Below are 18,406 nucleotides of genomic sequence, written 5' to 3' on the forward strand. Positions count from 1 at the left end.
TAATGTTCGCGGATCGCGAAAAAAAAAACCTTTTGACTCATCAGGGTTAGAGATCGGACATTCGCTATATATATGTCTCGAGATCAGGTCGGGGAAATTAAATGCTGCCGGATTAATCCCTCAATCTGCGTCCTCTTCATGTATTAGTATTTCTTCGGGGATGGATAAGTATTGAGAATGGTATTGTACTCTGTGAGAGGAAGTACTCTCTCTCTCTCTCTCTCTCTCTCTCTCTCTCTCTCTCTCTCTCTCTCTCCTACATTTCTTCAGGAATACATATTAAGAATGGTATTGCACCTAGTGATAGGAAGTAACCCCCCCCCTCTCTCTCTCTCTCTCTCTCTCTCTCTCCATTTCTTTGGAAATAAGTTTTGATTAACAGAATGATATCCTCGGTGATAGAAAGCTCTCTCTCTCTCTCTCTCTCTCTCTCTCTCTCTCTCTCTCTCTCTCTCTTCTTTTTTCTTAAAATTTCTTCGGGAGTACGTATAATAAAAATTATATACTCTTTGACAGGAAGCTCTCTCTCTCTCTCTCTCTCTCTCTCTCTTTTCTTAAAATTTCTTCGGGAGTACGTATGAAAAATTATATACTCTTTGACAGGAAGCTCTCTCTCTCTCTCTCTCTCTCTCTCTCTCTCTCTCTCTCTCTCTCTCTCTCTCCCTTTTTTTCTTAAAATTTCTTCGGGAGTACGTATAAAAAATGATATACTCTTTGACAGGAAGCTCTCTCTCTCTCTCTCTCTCTCTCTCTCTCTCTCTCTCTCTCTCTCTCTCAGTGCTAATCACCGAACCGGATATTGGTTTTTCTTTCCCCACGTATGCTATGGAAGGTAAAACCTTACAATATTCTGCTCAGGAAATTGCAAAAATACTTATTTTCTTAGAATAAGCTAAACGAAAAGTTTTCTTCTTATATATCATATATCCCCGTAGGAAGGTAGAGCCGTCAGTGCACCTCATGTGGTGTACTGTAGGCATTACTAAAGGTTCTTGGCAGCGTCCCTTCGGCCCCCTTGATGCAACCCCTTTCGTTCCTTTTACTGTACTTCCGTTCACATTCTCTTCCTAACAATTTAAAAACTTTCAAACTACTTATTGTCGATTTCCCTTTCAGCGCCGAACGACCTCATAGGTCCCAGTGCTTGGCCTTTGGCCTCAATTCTGTTTTCTGTTCTCACAGGAGATTATAAATGCATAATCTGCTGTTCACTTACATCAGATTAACGTCTTTTTTCATATATTTTTTCAACGTCAGGGTGACCCACAAGTCTTGAAATCGAGTGAGAAATATAAAATGAAAAACTTATTTTTTTCGCTGTGGGATTCGAACTCTATCGCTCCAGTGGTAGATCGTGTAATAAATATTAAATTTATAATTAATTAAAATTAATTTTTTTTCTAATATTAATATATATATTAATATTAATTATGTATGTATATATATCTATATATTATTATTCTATATATATATTTATATATATATATATATATATATATATATATAATATTATATATATATTATATATATGATATATATATATAAATATATATGTATATATATATATATATATAGATAGATATACATATATATATTATTTACACATGATATATATATATATATATATATATATATATATATATATATATATATTGCAAGGTAATATGTATGCATGGTATAAAAATGAGACTATAAGTCCTGTCCCCAAACCCTGGGTAGTAATAATCTCTCTCTCTCTCTCTCTCTCTCTCTCTCTCTCTCTCTCTCTCTCTCTCTCTCTCTCTCTCCTACCGTTCCTTGTCTCCGTAACGTCTGCCTAACAACGAGAACATAAACGTTTTGTTTCGCTCTCGACGTGGCCAGACCTTCCCCCTGTCTATAATTGTAATTCTCATCGTTTTTTATTTGTGTTTCAGAAGCAAGGGGATGATAATAATGGTGACCCCGTCCTACATTTGCATTCGTAGGTTTCCGACGTCATAATCACGTATATACGCGTTTATTGGAATAATAATGCTAGCAGAGGATGTAGCGAGAATGCACACACCACACACACATGCACAAATGCACATGTAGGCTGGTATGTGTACATAGCCAGTGACTCTTTACTTAGAATCCAGATTACTACCGGGTAATAGGCAGGCTGACCACGACCTGAATGCTAGTTTTAAATATATATCTATATATATATATATATATATATATATATATATATATATATATATATATATATATATATATATATAGTGTTTGTGTGTGCGTATTTGAATGCCATCACTCTGTGGATCTATTCTCTCCAGGCCTAATGTATCGTGACACTTTTACCCCATCAAAAAAAAAACAAATAAAATAAAACTACTTAACCGCAAGAAAAGAAGTTATAATTAGGCGAAGTTCAAAGCCCTGCTTTCGGAATTCAATCTTGAGGTTTGCCAATCCTTCCCAGCCGAGTCATTTCTCTCGAGGGAAGTCAGAGAGAGAGAGAGAGAGAGAGTCAATCTCCCTTTTTGTATTTTAACCAATGCTTCAGTTGAGAGAGAGAGAGAGAGAGAGTCAGTCTCCCTTTCCTGTATACCTTAACAATACTTCAGTCGATCGAGAGAGAGAGAGAGACAGACAGACAGACAGACAGAATGGGAGAGAAAGAGAGAGAGAGACAGAGGGGTAGAGAAAAAGAGAGAGAGAGACAGACAGACAGACAGACAGAAGGGGAGAGAGAAAGAGAGACAGAGACAGAGAGAGAAAGAGAGAGACAGAGGGGGAGAGAAGAGAGAGAGAGAGAAACAGAGGGGGTGAGAGAGAGGGGGGGAGAGAGAGAGAGAGGGAGAGAGAAAAGAGAGAGAGACAGAGACAGAGGGGGAGAGAAAGAGAGAGAGACAGTCAGTCATACCTTACCTTACAGACCTTACATCTTGTTCGGGTTGCCCCAGGTCCCTCAGTGTGAGGCACCTCTAATGTCTACCAGAGAGTTGCTAGTACATCTTCCGGTATATTTTGCATCTTCCAATCTTGGATGGTCTGGGATGCAGTTTAGATATTTGTCGAGCTTATTCTTAAACACATCTACGCTCACTCCTGATATATTCCTCAGATGAGCTGGCAACGCATTGAATAGACGCTGCATTATCGATGCTGGTGCGTAGTGGATTAATGTCCTGTGTGCTTTCCTTATTTTTCCTGGTATAGTTTTGGGCACTATTAATCTACCTCTGCTTGCTCTTTCTGATATTTTTAGTTCCATGATATTTTCTGCTATTCCTTCTATCTGTTTTCCATGCCTGAATTATCATGTAGCGTTCTCTTCTCCTTTCTAGACTATAATAATTTTTTAAGATTGTAGTCTTTCCCACCCGTAGTCTAGGTCCTTAACTTCTTCTATTCTAGCTGTAAAGGACCTTTGTACACTCTCTATTTGTGCAATATCCTTTTGATAGTGTGGGTACCATATCATATTGCAATATTCAAGTGGACTACGAACATATGTTTTTATAAAGCATAATCATGTGTTCAGCTTTTCTTGTTTTGAAGTGCCGTAACAACATTCCCATTTTTGCTTTACATTTTGCCAACAGAGTTGCTATTTGATCATTGCATAACATGTTCCTATTCATCATCACACCAAGGTCTTTAACTGCTTCCTTATTTGTGATGGTCTCATTATTAGGTCCCCTTATATGCATATAGCTTTCTTTCTCTGTCTCCATAATTTATTGATTCAAATTTATCAGAGTTAAATACCATCCTATTTACCTCTGCCCAATCATATACTTTGTTAAGGTCCCTTTGTAGAGCGTTCCTATCTTCATCACAAGTATTTCTCTCTTACTTATTCTTGTGTCATCTGCGAAACTACTCACTACCGAATCCTTAACATTATTGTCTATGTCTTCAATCATATAACAAACATATTGCAGCTAACACCGTACCTTGCGGCACACCGGATATTACCTTGGCTTCATCCGATTTCTCGTCGTTTGCAATAACTATCTGTTTTCTGTTGTGTAAAAATTCTTTTAACCATCTTCCTACTTTATCCACGATATTGTGTTTTCTAATTTTTTTCTTCGCTAATATATTATGGTCTACTTTATCAAAAGCTTTTGCAAAGTCTAAATAAACCCACATCTGTTTCATTTCCGCTTTTCATATTTTTTGAATATGTTTTTTCACACGGTGGACTAACAGTTGGGTTTGTGTACTTTTTCCGGGTACGAAACCTGGTTGTCCCTTTATTAAACAAATTATTTTTTATTAAATGTTTCATAATATTTTTCTTCATTACCCTTTCATACACTTTCATTATATGTGATGTTAGACTCACAGGCCTATAATTACTTGCCTCTAGTTCTTGATCCACTTTTGAAAGTAGGGGTAATATACGCTAATTTGTGCTCATCATATATCTTGCCTGTATCTACACTTTGTCTTAATAATATTGCAAGTGGCTTTGCGATAGAATGAACTACTTTCTTTAACAAAAATAGCAGGAATTCCATCAGGCCCTGCAGCAGCTCCATTTTTAATTTCATTATAGCCTGCAATATCAGCTTCATTAATATCTATGTCAGCTAAATATTCACTATTTTCGTCTTCCTTACTTCTATATCATTATCTTCATTATCTATTCTAGGGGTGAATTCTCTCTTATATCGTTTCTGCCAGTAGTGTTGCAAATTTCCTTTTTTTCATTCGTTAATCTCCCTTCAATTCTCAGAGGGCCTATTTCTATTCTTCTTTTATTCATCTTCTTCGTATATGAGTAAATAATTTTCGTTTTGGGGTTTTGCTTGATATTTAATAGGGTTTTTTCTTCCAAGTCCCGTTTTTCATTTTCTTTTTGATTGTATAATCTTTTGTTCTGCATTTTCTATCTTACTTTTTAGTTTCTATAACTTTCCATGCATTTTTTTTCTTTTTGCAAGACCTTTTTTTCCACTTTCTGATTTTCTGGAACAAGATTCTTCTGTCTCTTGGTATGCATGAATGATGTTTACTTTTCTTCTTCGGTATATATTTTTCCACTATTCTCTCCAATATTTTTATATAATATCTCCGTATTTACCCTTATGTCATCACTTACGAAAAATGTTTATCCCAATCTTTGTTTAATTCTTCATTAATTTCTGACCATTTATATTTTTACTGTAGAAGTTGTATTTTCCATATCCTTCCCACTTTTTCATTTCTTGCTTATCTCTATTTTCACTTGCTTTGGAATGAACTGTTAATTCTATGACATTATGGTCTGAAATACTCGCATTATAAACTATTATTTCTTAACATAATTCATCTCGTTCACAAATACTAGGTCTAAAGTATTTTCCTTTCTTGTTGGCAGGTGATTTATTTGTTGAATGTTGTATTCTAGTAGCATATCTAATAGCTTTTCAAATTTGCCTCTTATCTTCTGCACTACTATTACTCTCTTTTTTATATGTATAAGTACAACCACAATCTCCATTCGTTCTTTCCATTCTACGAAGGAAAGTTGAAGTCACCAGATAGGGAAGATAGTCCCAGTCCTTGTGATTTCTACATATATCATCCAATTTTTCAATCAATTATTAAGTCAAACTCTTTAGTATTAGGAGTCTATATATTACTATGTTCATCAATTTTTCAGATTCAAATTCTACCGCTATTAGTTCACATTCTGAGTTACTATATCTTCATATATTTTTCCTTGTTTTTTGTCTTTCCCATATATTGCGGTTCCCCCTTGATTCCTATTTTTTTCTATCTGATCTATAAGTTTTGGAACCCTTTTATTTGATCATCAGAGAGAGAAAGAGAGAGACAGAGGGGGAGAGACCAGAGAGAGAGAGAGAGAGAGGGGAGAGAGAGAGAAGAAGGGAGAGAAAGATAGAGAGACAGAGAGAGAGAGAGAGAGAGACAAGAACGAGAGAGAGAGAGAGAGAGAGAGAGAGAGAGAGAGAAAGAGAGAGAGAGAGGATAGAGAAGAGAGAGAGAGAGAGAGAAAATCGAGATTGTTCATCATTAACTCCTCGTCACTTGACCTGGCTGACGCGTAGGTCGATCGAGTCTCCAGAGATCATGACCCTGCATCAAATACCCCCCGAATGCTTCTCAACCCGTCCAGTCAACCCCATCCCCCCAACCTCAAACCCAACCCCTCCCGGGCCTTCGTCGGTCGGATTCTAAAATGCCTGCTTAGTATGCGGCTCAACGCATATCGCAATGCGGAAGAATCGTATCAGTGCTCCGCGAATTAATTGCTCGGATGGATTGACTCTCTCTTCTCTCTCTCTCTCTTCCGCTAGTTTCTTGCGGCGACGGGGGTGGTGGGGGTAGGGGGTAGAGGGGGGAGGGGCGGGGTGGTAGTCTAGGGTGGGTACCGCCTGGTGAGGGGGGCAGGGGGGAGAGGGTTAGCAGTTTTTTCATAATGAGATAGGGTTGGGTATTGATGTACATCATTACAATATGTAATATGATTATATATATATACATACATACATACATCCATAATCTACACTTACAGGCTCCCGTAAGTATAAATACGGTTGATTTCCTGGATAACATTATAATAATAATAATAATAATAATAATAATAATAATCATAATCTCTAGAAGTGTAACGCTGCTGAAGTAGCCATTACTTTTAATAATAAATGATGATAATAATAATAATAATAATTATAAAAATAATAATCATCATCATCATGATCAATCATCATCATTGTCACAGGAAGCACAGCTCAACCTCACCTCCCCCCCCCCCACCCCCCCCGACCCCACAACATGCCTGTGGTCGGGCTCTTAAGGGAATTGATCACAAGAGAGAGAGAGAGTCGAAAATTATATAAAATGTTACTGCGTGATTGTCGTTTTTTTTTTTTTTTTTGATGGGATCTTCTAGATGTGTAATGCCCCTTCCGTTACTTAAAAAAAATAATAAAAAATTTAAAAGATAAAAAAAAAAAAACCCGGCACCTTTAAAAACATGAACGCGTTTCATTTTAGGCTTTGATCTTTTGCGGGGAGAAAAGAGAGCCTCTCTCTCTCTCTCTCTCTCTCTCTCTCTCTCTCTCTCTCTCTGTGAAAAATTGCAAAATATATGTTGGAAAGATATTTCCTAAAAAATAGATACTTTTGAACCGTATTTAATTAAATTTGCCTTAATCGGGGATAGATAACATTATTTTACGGCTTTGCGCTCTCTCTCTCTCTCTCTCTCTCTCTCTCTCTCTCTCTCTCTCTCTCTCTCTCTGCAAAGAAGTAAAAAAGAAAGATATTTAAATTGGATAATAAAAAATGTTACCCGTTTGTGTTTTCTAGGTTCGTTTAAACTTCCAACGGTGTTTTGACTCGGAAAATTCTCTCTCTCTCTCTCTCTCTCTCTCTCTCTCTCTCTCTCTCTCTCTCTCTGTTGTTTTTTACTGGAAAAAATGTGGTCTCTTACTATCCCAGTTTTTCAACTCGTAATTCTGCTATCATCGTCATGAGGAGAGAGAGAGAGAGAGAGAGAGAGAGAGAGAGAGAGAGAGAGAGAGTTCTATAGAGAGAGTATCTTTATAAGGCAAGCCATCTCAATATTAAGTTAGAACGTATTCATTAAACATCAGCCTCTCATCTATAAATGTGGAAAATCAAGAAAAAAAACTTCTTAAAACAAATTAAAAGACATCTTAGCAAATAAAATTAAAATCATCTTGATAAAGACATCTTAGAAATAAAATTCAAAAGATCTTAGAAATGAAATAAAAAGAGAAAAAATTAAAAGATGACTTTAAAAAATACAGGACATTTCAGAAAAAGTTGAAAGACATCTTAGAAAAAATAAAAAGAGATCTTAGAAAAAAAGTTACAAATTAAAAGACACCTTCGAGAAAAATTAAAAGACATCATAGAAATAAGACAAAATAGATAGACATCTTAGAGAAAAAATGAAAACACATCTTAGCACAAATATAAAGACATCATAGAAACAAGAAAAGTAATCTGGGAAAAAAAGAAGTTTTTTCAATTAAAAAAAAGGAAAATAATCTGGGGAAAAAAACTAGGAAAATAATCTGGGGGGAAAAGAGGTCATTTCAGTCCCTCCTTTGTTTTCTTTTGACATATTGACAATCTGGGAACAAAGACTGGCGTCAGATCAAATAATTGTTGTGGGGGAGTGAGGGTGGGGGTAAGTCCGCGAAATTACCCAAAAGTAATCCTACATGTAAAAGAATATAACACAAAAGGAATTATTACCAAACGTAAACCCACGTATGAAATCAAAGATTACGAGAGAATTTTAAAAATAAACTCCAAAGGCAGACGAATTTATTAAAGGCTATCAATTCGTGCTAATCGTTTCCAGCGGTAATGAGAGAGAGAGAGAGGAGAGAGAGAGAATCATCGATTAGACAAAGCGTTTGCCTGGGCCTGGGTTATTCACTATGATGTATGGACGGTCAGCGTGTTCTATTTTATACTCGTCGTATCTCGCTGTGACTGCCAGGACCCTGGTGACGGCGAAACACTCACTCTACACCTCACTCTCCACTTGACTTTCAATCTTTATATATATATATATATATTATATATATATATATTATATATATATATATATATATATTATATATATATATATATATAATATATATATGTATATATATATATATATATATATATATATATATATATATATCGTAAGCAAATATCTGCTTTGCTGTTGTTTCTTTTGAAGGGTTGGGTCCACTAGGAAGTCATATTTTTTAAAACAATTATAGTTTTAAATGAAAAAAATAAAAAATAAAAATATTCGTTTCAAGTCATCTTTTTTTTAAATCATCTTTTTCAAAAAAATGTTGTTTCAAAGGCCATATTTTATGTTAAAAATAATCTTTTTCACACAAACTTTTTCAAAAATCTTTTTTCCAAAAATAATTTTTTTTAAAGATAATCTTTTTCCAAAAAACAAAAATAATTTTTTTTAAAGATAATCTTTTTCCAAAAAAACAAAAATCATTTTTTTAAAGATAATCTTTTTCCAAAAAAAACAAAAATAATTTTTAAAAAACCTTCTTTTTCAAAATATCATGTTTTTCAAAAACATCTTTTTCAAAAAAAAATCGTATCTTTCTAAAAATCATAATTTTCAAAAATTCATCCTTTTAAAAAGATATATTTTTTTTTTATCTTTTCCCCCCAAAAAAAATCTTTAAGAAAACGTCTTTTTCAAAAACTTAGCTTTTCCACACACACAAAAAATCAGCTTTTTCAAAAAAATTCGATTTCCAAAAGAAAATCTGTAAAAAATCAAAATTTTCAAAATATATTTTGAAGTCAAATTTTTCACAAAACTCGTCTTTTTTTTTTCTTTTTAATCGTCGTTTTCAAAATAACAGCATCTCGCTGGACCAAAGTCTGGAAAAGCTAAATCCCCCCCCCCCCCCCCCCCCCCCACCCCCCCCCCCCCGACCCCCCCCCCCCCCCCCCCCCCCGATATTTCATGAACGCTAGCAACTTTACTTCCTTAAGGGGTGGTAAAATTCCTGTCAAAAAACCATGTTGCTTAAAAGATCATCTCCTAGGCCCATCAAATCGAGCTGCTTATAGCAACAGCGAAAAGCTAAATGTATGTTGGAGCGTTGCGTAAGAAAAATGATTTTACGAGACACTAAAGCATCAGCCAAAAAAAAAACTTGTTAGCATTTTTCCCTCAGCAGGCTGTAAAATCGGAAAGTTAATCATTGCAGAGAACGTGCAAAATAGGCAAAAAGTGCGTCATATGGAATTATTTAATATCGAGGTCCACAAGCAAGAAGAATTTCGTCTAAAAGTGATAGTAGAAGTCTCCACTTGGGCAAAGGACATGTTAATGAAAATTAACGCATTCTGATCGTGAATATGAACACAGTATTCATGATTATGTAGACAATATTACTGACTTCAAAATGAAGTGTTAGTCTACATTTGGGCAAAGGACATGTTAATGAAAAATGAACACAGTATTCGTGATTATTTAGACAATATACTGATTTCATCAGAATTCCACCGTTGGTATTTTCATGTACGCGAACACATAAGGGATTTCTACTTAATGATGGAGCATTACATTTAGCATATTGTGATATGTATCCATTTGTGAAATTTATAACGCACGAATCGTGTTATAATAACTATATGAATGCCATATAGCAGCCATGTATTGAATATCAAGAGAGCAACATGAAGGACCCAAAAGGTAAAAGCCGCGAGAAGTCAGACTACTTAAATATTATAGAGAATAATCAGTAAGAACAAATTCACCTACATCTAAATTAGATGCATCCTTTAGCATGAAGTCTTTCTCTCTCTCTCTCTCTCTCTCTCATGTGGAACTCATACTAAATCAACAACACAGTAGTCAATGCCAGTTTCATTCTTTAAGATTCATCAACTGCTAAATTGTGGACGATTTCCCGGTTCAGGAAACGTCTACAACATGATTCCAACGCACACTGTGCTATTCACTTGCATATTCACGTAATCTCTCACTTTCTCACTCATTTTAGATGGTAAGGTCCTTCATATTCAGTACCTATTTCACCCAATCTCTCCAGCACATCCTTGGCTTTTTTTTTTTCATCTCGTCCTTACACACAAACTTATTATCCTCCTTTCTTTCATTATGACCAAGCTATCTCTTGACACACTGATCCCATCCTTTCACCCAGGCTGACCTTTTTTTTACCACTAACATGTGTCTCCACTTTTCTGCCCCTTTCAACCTCTCTGATGGGACAGTAATGAGAATTTTCTCACCACTCTCTGATGGGACTGTAATGAGAATTTTTCTCAGCATTATCTTCACACAATCCCATCTGTGTCTCCTTGCACGCTTCAAGCCTCTTCATCTGTTCTGTGAATCACTCCTTTCATCATGCCATCAGTCATTGTGTTTGCCCCCAGTTACCCCTGAGAATCAGCTGCTTACAGTCTTCCACCATCCATCCATATTAACATTTTTTTTCCATCGTCCTAGCTTCCATTTTACCCTCGAAACCTTATGCTTTTTCATACTTCACCTCTGAGCTTTCTCCTCTTGGAGGCACTTTCAGAATAATTTGCTAGTCTCTGTAGTTTCACATCAGTATCACCAGTCACAAGTTTATCACCTGAAAGCATCAGTAATTCCAGCCTCCCCTGTACATTATCTTCTTACTTATTTCCACCTGTATCTTTATTCTAGCCCCCTGTATACTTGTGCATTATCTTGTTACTTATTTCCACCTGTATCTTTATTCCAGCCTCCTGTATACCTGTACATTATCTTGTTACTTATTTCCACCTCTGTGTCTATCCCAGCCCCTGTATACCTGTACATTATCTTGTTACTTTATTTCCACTTCTGTGTCTATCCCAGCCCCCTGTATACCTGTGCATTATCTTGTTACTTATTTCCACCACTGTGTCTTTAAACATAGCCTGTTATTCACCGATTTTCTCATTACCACCTTGTGAAGTTCACCTGTCGTAACTATGCTTACAGCAACATTGTCACCACTTCCTTCCAGAGCGCCTCAGTGGCATGATCGGTTTGGTCTTGGCCTGCCTCCTCGGTGATCGCGAGTTCGATTCTCGGCCATTCCATTGAGGGGTCAGAGATGTGTATTTCTGGTGATAGAAGTTCACTCTCGAAGTGGTTCGGAAGCCACGTAAAGCCGTTGGTCCCATTGCTGAATAACCACTGGTTCCATGCAACGTAAAAACACTATACAAACTAACAAACAAACAAACTTCCAGACTTGAAGTTATATGTATCGCGACTTTCACATCAACTCAGTAATGATCAGATGCACCTCCAGCCATACTTCACTCGCTGTTAGATCTAGCAACTTGTTATCCCGTGTACTTTGTAGGTACAAGTAATCTAACAGCTTCCTATCCTCACCATTTGCTCTTTCCCAAGTATATGTTTGAACGTTTTTTCTCTGCAAACCACCTATTTTCAACACTGAAATACCTTTCCAGGAACTTTTCTGTGTGTACCCCTGACAAGCAGATAATTGCGTCTTTCCCCCCACCCTGCCATTCCACTTCTGCATTCAAATCATCTAGCACATCCAAAGATTCAGTCTTTTCAATTCCTGCTCCACTCACAATCAATTCATCATTTGAACAAGTACAGTTAGTGTGCTTGTCTCAACACCATCCTTCCATCTATTTGATAAACAGTAAATTCTTATCACTGGTAGTAATAATATATATACAAACCACCTGTGATGTTCATTAAAAACAGAATGAAAAGCTCTGCATATATATATATATATATACATATATATATATATATATATATATATATATATATAGATATATATTACATACATATGTATATATATATATATATCTATATATATATATATATATATATATATATATATACATACATACACACAAACGATAGGCATATGAATGTAAGGTCGGCAGTAGACTTATTATCCTTCTCATAGTCCGGTGACGGCAACGGGACCTTGTTCTGATATTACTATTATTATTATTATATGAAGAATATAAAACCTATTCATGTAGAACAATCCCACCAAAGGCGTGCAGTTAAAGCTTCCAAAGATTATAGTGTTCATTTGCAAGGAATAACAGAAGGCAATAGAAAATGCAGAAAAAGAAGAGATAAGGTCATTAGAAGAGAAATAGAAATTAGGAAATGAATGAATAAATTGAAGAAAATGTAAGTGAATTATTGAAATACAAGGAGAATTATCTTAATGTATTGGTGCGTTTCATCTTCTGTTGAACAAGTTCAGAGACGAATCCTGCTGTGAAAACCAGAATTATTTGCTCCATATTCTTTCATTTGGAACTAAGGCTTTGCAGTGAAAAGTGTGTCCTAAAAGTGTGAAGAATTGGGGAAGTAAATAGGGTATTGTTGTTATTCCAATTACATACGCATCTGGTAAGAAGTTACCAGTAAATTTATTTTATATATGTGTGTGTGTAATGTAATATATATATATATATGATAATATATATATATATATATATATATATATATATGTATATGTATGATAGATATATATAATATATATATATGATATATATATATATATATATATAATATATCCCCTCCAGTCATTTATGTTAAACTTTTCACAACACGACCTGCTGCTGCATCAGCATCTATTTCGCTCCTTCATGCAAATGGCACATCACATCACATGACGTGTCATTATGTAAATATATATAGTTACTTCTCACTCGAGTTGCCAAAATATACTTTTCTGTCGAGTAAGAAACTGCGCTCAAAAAAAACATTTTTCTGAATATTTGAAAACATTAATTCATGCGAATGAGCAGCTACTTACCTTCCTTGATGATGATGTTCCTTGACACGTGGTTCCTCCCAAAAAAAAGAAGAGGAAGAAGAAACTCTTAGTGGCCCCTTCAGGAATGTGAGGAATTATCTCATGAAGGCCTCCTCAGCGAAATAATGAGATATTTCATCAAAAGTAATGTTCAGTGTTTATATATTATTCTTTTCCTGCTGGGATTGTGTCAGCTTTTCCTACAAGTTTCTTAATCCTTGTTATTCCTTTTTTTTTATATAAACCAAAGAAAAACGTAAACGAAACGAAACGAAAAAACGAATAAGCACAACGCGAAACTATATAATGTTTCTACGACACACACGTGTTTGTAGCACCCGCCGCTGTTACGTCATACGCCTAACTGAAGAAATATATAGTAATCAACCATGGACGACGTCGATGATTTTTCAAAATGTTACCCACCGATCATCATCATCATCAACATCATCATATCCCGAGCAAAACTAAAAAGAGAGAGAGAGAGTTTGAAAAAGAAGCCGCGGAACTTTTCGAACCACTTCGAACCCGAGGGGAGAGAATTTTAAACGGTGTTGACTCGGCAACGTTCGGGACACGACTGTTCCAGATGCTGTTCCACAGCAGACTCCAACCAGTGACGGCCACTGGACTTAGCTGGCTCCCTTCCGTCCTCGTTTGTTGCCTGCCTGCCTGCCTGCCTGCCTGCAAGCCTTCCTGCTTGCTTGCTTACTTGCTCTTGCTTGCTTGCTTGCCCTCTCTCAGGCAGAGGGGAAAAAGGTGCTTTCAGTCTTCGTGGTCATGGACAGATTTGAAGATATTCTCATCCAGGGGCACCGGTTATTCCAACGACCAAAATAATATTCTTTTAAGCCGAATGCACAGCTTGAAGATCATGCTTACTTGCTTGCTTGCTTTCCTTCTCCCACGCAGAGGGAAAAGAGGGCTTTAAGATCAGTCTTCGTGGTCATGGACAGATTTGAAGATATTCTCAATTTCTCATCTAGGGCAGCGGTTAAGCCAACGACTTCATAATCAATTAGAAATTAATAACAGGACAAAAAATATATATTCTTTTAAGCCGAATACACAGCCTGAAGATCATTTCCACTTATATTTTATTTTATGATCTGTCTTTCATTTTATCTTTATACGTTTATTATTGACTAGTTGTTGGTTTCAGATCGCTGGCATATTTATATAGGCTTTTTTATTATTAGTGACGTACAATATACGTCTCCACGCACAAAAAATTATTGAGTAGCCCTTGGTGGTAGTTGCGTTCATTATTTACCAAAAAGAATTTTAAACTGAAGAACTCGGTGCTATAGATTCATGGAGGTCGGTGTAATCGGATATCCCATTTATAATAAGCTGCTAATATTTTCTTTTAGCGTATTTTCTAAGCTACCAATATTTTCTTTTAGTTTATTTTCTGTCATTTTCTATTATTTTTTTTATTTCATTTATTTCATGTAAGGTGAAGGACGAATGTATTAAAAATCAGTTTTATCTCTCTCTCTCTCTCTCTCTCTCTCTCTCTCTCTCATCTCTCTCTCCTCTCTCTCTCTCTCACACAGTATTGTTTTTTTTTTTATTTAAGTTATTTCATGTTTATTAAAAAAGTGCATGATGAAAATGTTAAGCCTAAGTCAATAGTCTAATCATAATAAAACTCTGGAAAGCTCTCTCTCTCTCTCTCTCTCTCTCTCTCTCTCTGACATTACTGTATTTTCTTGTAACATAACCTTGACACACACAATAGCGAGAAGACGAACAGCAATTGTCGGAGAGGTAGTTACAGTATTGTATCTCTCTCTCTCTCTCTCTCTCTCTCTCTCTCTCTCTCTCTCTCTATGATTTTTTATTTCAGTCATTTTTGGTTGCTAGTCATTGATGAATATATTAAAACCGATCAGTAGTCATATACGTGTAAAGTCCTCTCTCTCTCTCTCTCTCTCTCTCTCTCTCTCTCTCTCAGCATGATTTTTTTTATTTCAGTTATTTCATGTTTGGTTACAAGTGAAGATGAAGATGTTAAAACCAAGTCCGTGAAAAAAATTCTCTCTCTCTCTCTCTCTCTCTCTCTCTCTCTCTCTCTCTCTCTCTCTCTCTCTCTCTTCAAATAATTATAAATCTCGAAGCGTCCAACTGGACTTTACCGAAAAGAAACAGACACCATTCCTAAAGACAACTGCCATTCTGTTTCATGTTTTCTATCTTCAAAGATAAATCCTCGCAACAAAAGAACAGGACATTTCTGTTCAGGGAGAGAGAGAGAGAGAGAGAGAGGGCAGAAACCTATCTTCAGAACAGATTAGATATTGGAAGTATAAACTTAGAAGAAGGTTCGTGGTTCAAGTATTGTTTAATTAAAGGATAAGATAGCGGATGACTGGAACCTAGTAATTCTTTACTATAATCAAAATTTTACCATAATGGGCGTAATGTCTGTCCGTCCGTCTGTCATTCAATCGCGGCCAAATGACTGATCCGATGGGCATGAAACTTGGCAGGGGTATAGTGGGGACGCTAAGATGGTTTATAATGGGGTTTCATCCTACCTCCCCCACTCCCTCCGAAGGGGGTGGGGGGGGGGGGTGAGAAGGGATTCCCTGAAACGGAGCTGGTTCTGCCCGTAGACTTAATTACGTTACTAATTTTCATACTACATAATTTCTGTATACACATGTTTGCTAGTACATAGAAATGATCGAGAGAGAACTGACCCCATAACAGGAGAAAACCCGTTAGGCTTTGAAGGTTTAGATTTTCTTCATAGTGTGGGTAAAGTCTCTCGTCAGATAGACTATAGGATAGATTTTGTCATGTATAAAGATTTAAGACGTTAGTACTAACCGCCATCTTTTCTAGAAGGTTAATCGGGCTATCTCAGTGTTAACTGGATTTAACCGGTTTCATCCGCAAGATTCGAACTGGTTCCTTCCCAAAAGAAGACACCTGAATTTTGGATGATATTCATCATAAGTTTTGATGAATCGTGCCATGATGAACAGACAAATCTTCATTGTACTGCTGAATCCTTGCGGATGGTTTTGGTAGCAAAAATATTTTTCAATCTTAGAGACATTATATTAAGTCTTTGGTGAAATTATATTAATGCCACTTGTTGCACTGCTAGGCACTGCAAAATGACGCTTGCAAAGTCCTTCAGCCCCTATCAGCATCTTAGCCTTTAAGTTTCCTTCAGAAAAGTCAAGTATATCTTAGTTGAAACAGACCACTGAGCTGATGAATAGATAAGTATTATCTTAGTTGAACCAGACCACTGAGCTGATGAATAGATAAGTATTATCTTAGTTGAACCAGACCACTGAGCTGATAAACAGCTAAGTAAATCTTAGTTGAACCAGACCACTGAGCTGATTACCAGCTCTCCAAGGCTGGACCGAGGGATTAGATATTTTCACGTGGCTAGGAACCAGTTTGTTACTCAGCAAAGGGACCTGCAACTTACTGTGGGATCCGAACCACATTATATCGAGAAATGAATCTAATTTTCGTTGCCTTTTTTCAGTCCTACTGTCCAGCACCTGTAACTCATATATATATATATATATATATATATATATATATATATATATATATATATATATATATATATATATATATATTCGACAAATCTCATTTGAAGAGTTATGCTTTTTCTCTGGCTCTCGATATTTTAACGGTAGCCTAATAGTATGAAACTGAGTCGTGTGTCTATTAGTAGCTACGGACTTCATCTCTCTCTAAATAAGCTATCTTTCCTTCGTGAGGTTTGTCATATATGTATATATATATATATTTATATATTATATATATATATATATATATATCATATATATAGTATATTATCACAGGTATGATGTATGTTATGTATAGATGGCCAATGATATGTGTGTATAATATATATATATATATATATATAGTTATATATATATGTGTGTGTGTGTGTGTGTGTGTGTGTGTGTGTGTGTGTACGTGATCCTCGAGTCGGCACCGTACCAAAGGCGCCCGTTGCTACCATGGGTAAACAAGATAAACTTGAAAATCGAAGAGAATTCAGGGAAAAAAGGAATGAGTCTTTTGAAGCATAGAGAACAAATTGGCGCAAAAACTGATTCCAATAATAAGTTTTCAAGTTTATAAGTTTACAAAGAAAACTCAAAGAAAAATAGTAACTCAACATAGAAGCATCGGAAGACACTCAATCAGCGCCTGGACACAAACCTATGAATACGTTTAGGTAAGAACATACATACACACACACACACACACACATAGACTTTAACTACATTTCCCCAAACTTTGTACTTGCATTGTTTATAAAGGTCTCGGTGGAGACGCAGAAAGAAAACTTATATGGCTGAGTTAGGCTCTTCCGTGCCGTGAAGTTTTCCCTATTATGATGAATACCTTTTGAATTGCTGGTCTGTTTTGTTCATATTTTCATGATATATATATATATTATATATATACTATATATATATATATATATAGATATATATATATATATATATATGTGTGTGTGTGTGTGTGTGTGTGTGTGTTGTTTATAACGTTGTTGAATGAAGATGCTGTTTATAAAGTTTTAAAATGAAGATGCACACATTCGCTATATATTACTTTAATTTGCACTTGTTCCCCGTCACTATATCACTTCGTTTGCGTATGTTCTGTGTCACTATATCACATTCTTTCACACGTGTTCTCCGTCACCATATCACTTTCACACATGTTCTCATTCACTATATCACATTCTTTTACACATGTTCTCCTTCGCTTTATCCCATTCTTTTACGCATGTTCTCCGTCACTATATCACATTCTTTTACATATGTTCTCATTCACTATATCACATTCTTTTACGCATGTTCTCCGTCACTATATTACATTCTTTCACACATGTTCCCATTCACTATATCACATTCTTTCACACGTGTTCTCCGTCACTATATCACATTCTTTTACACATGTTCTCCGTCATTATATCACATTCTTTCACACGTGTTCTCCGTCACTATATCATTCTTTTACACATGTTCTCCGTCGCTTTATCCCATTCTTTTACGCATGTTCTCCGTCACTATATCACATTCTTTTACACATGTTCT

At 35.9% G+C, this 18,406-nt stretch overlaps 1 protein-coding gene across 1 annotated transcript in view; it reads right to left on the bottom strand.

Moving 5' to 3' along the window:
• Positions 1 to 13,463, bottom strand: part of LOC135207458 (putative neural-cadherin 2) — a 1,036,792-nt gene extending 1,023,329 nt beyond the window's left edge. The window contains 1 exon segment of the mRNA XM_064239182.1: positions 13,311 to 13,463. The gene's annotated coding sequence lies outside the window, so the exon portion shown is untranslated.
• Between the last annotated feature and the right edge of the window lie 4,943 nt (positions 13,464 to 18,406).

This window comes from Macrobrachium nipponense, chromosome 32 (assembly GCF_015104395.2).
Source record: "Macrobrachium nipponense isolate FS-2020 chromosome 32, ASM1510439v2, whole genome shotgun sequence".
In the NCBI taxonomy this organism is placed as follows: Eukaryota; Metazoa; Arthropoda; class Malacostraca; order Decapoda; family Palaemonidae; genus Macrobrachium; species Macrobrachium nipponense.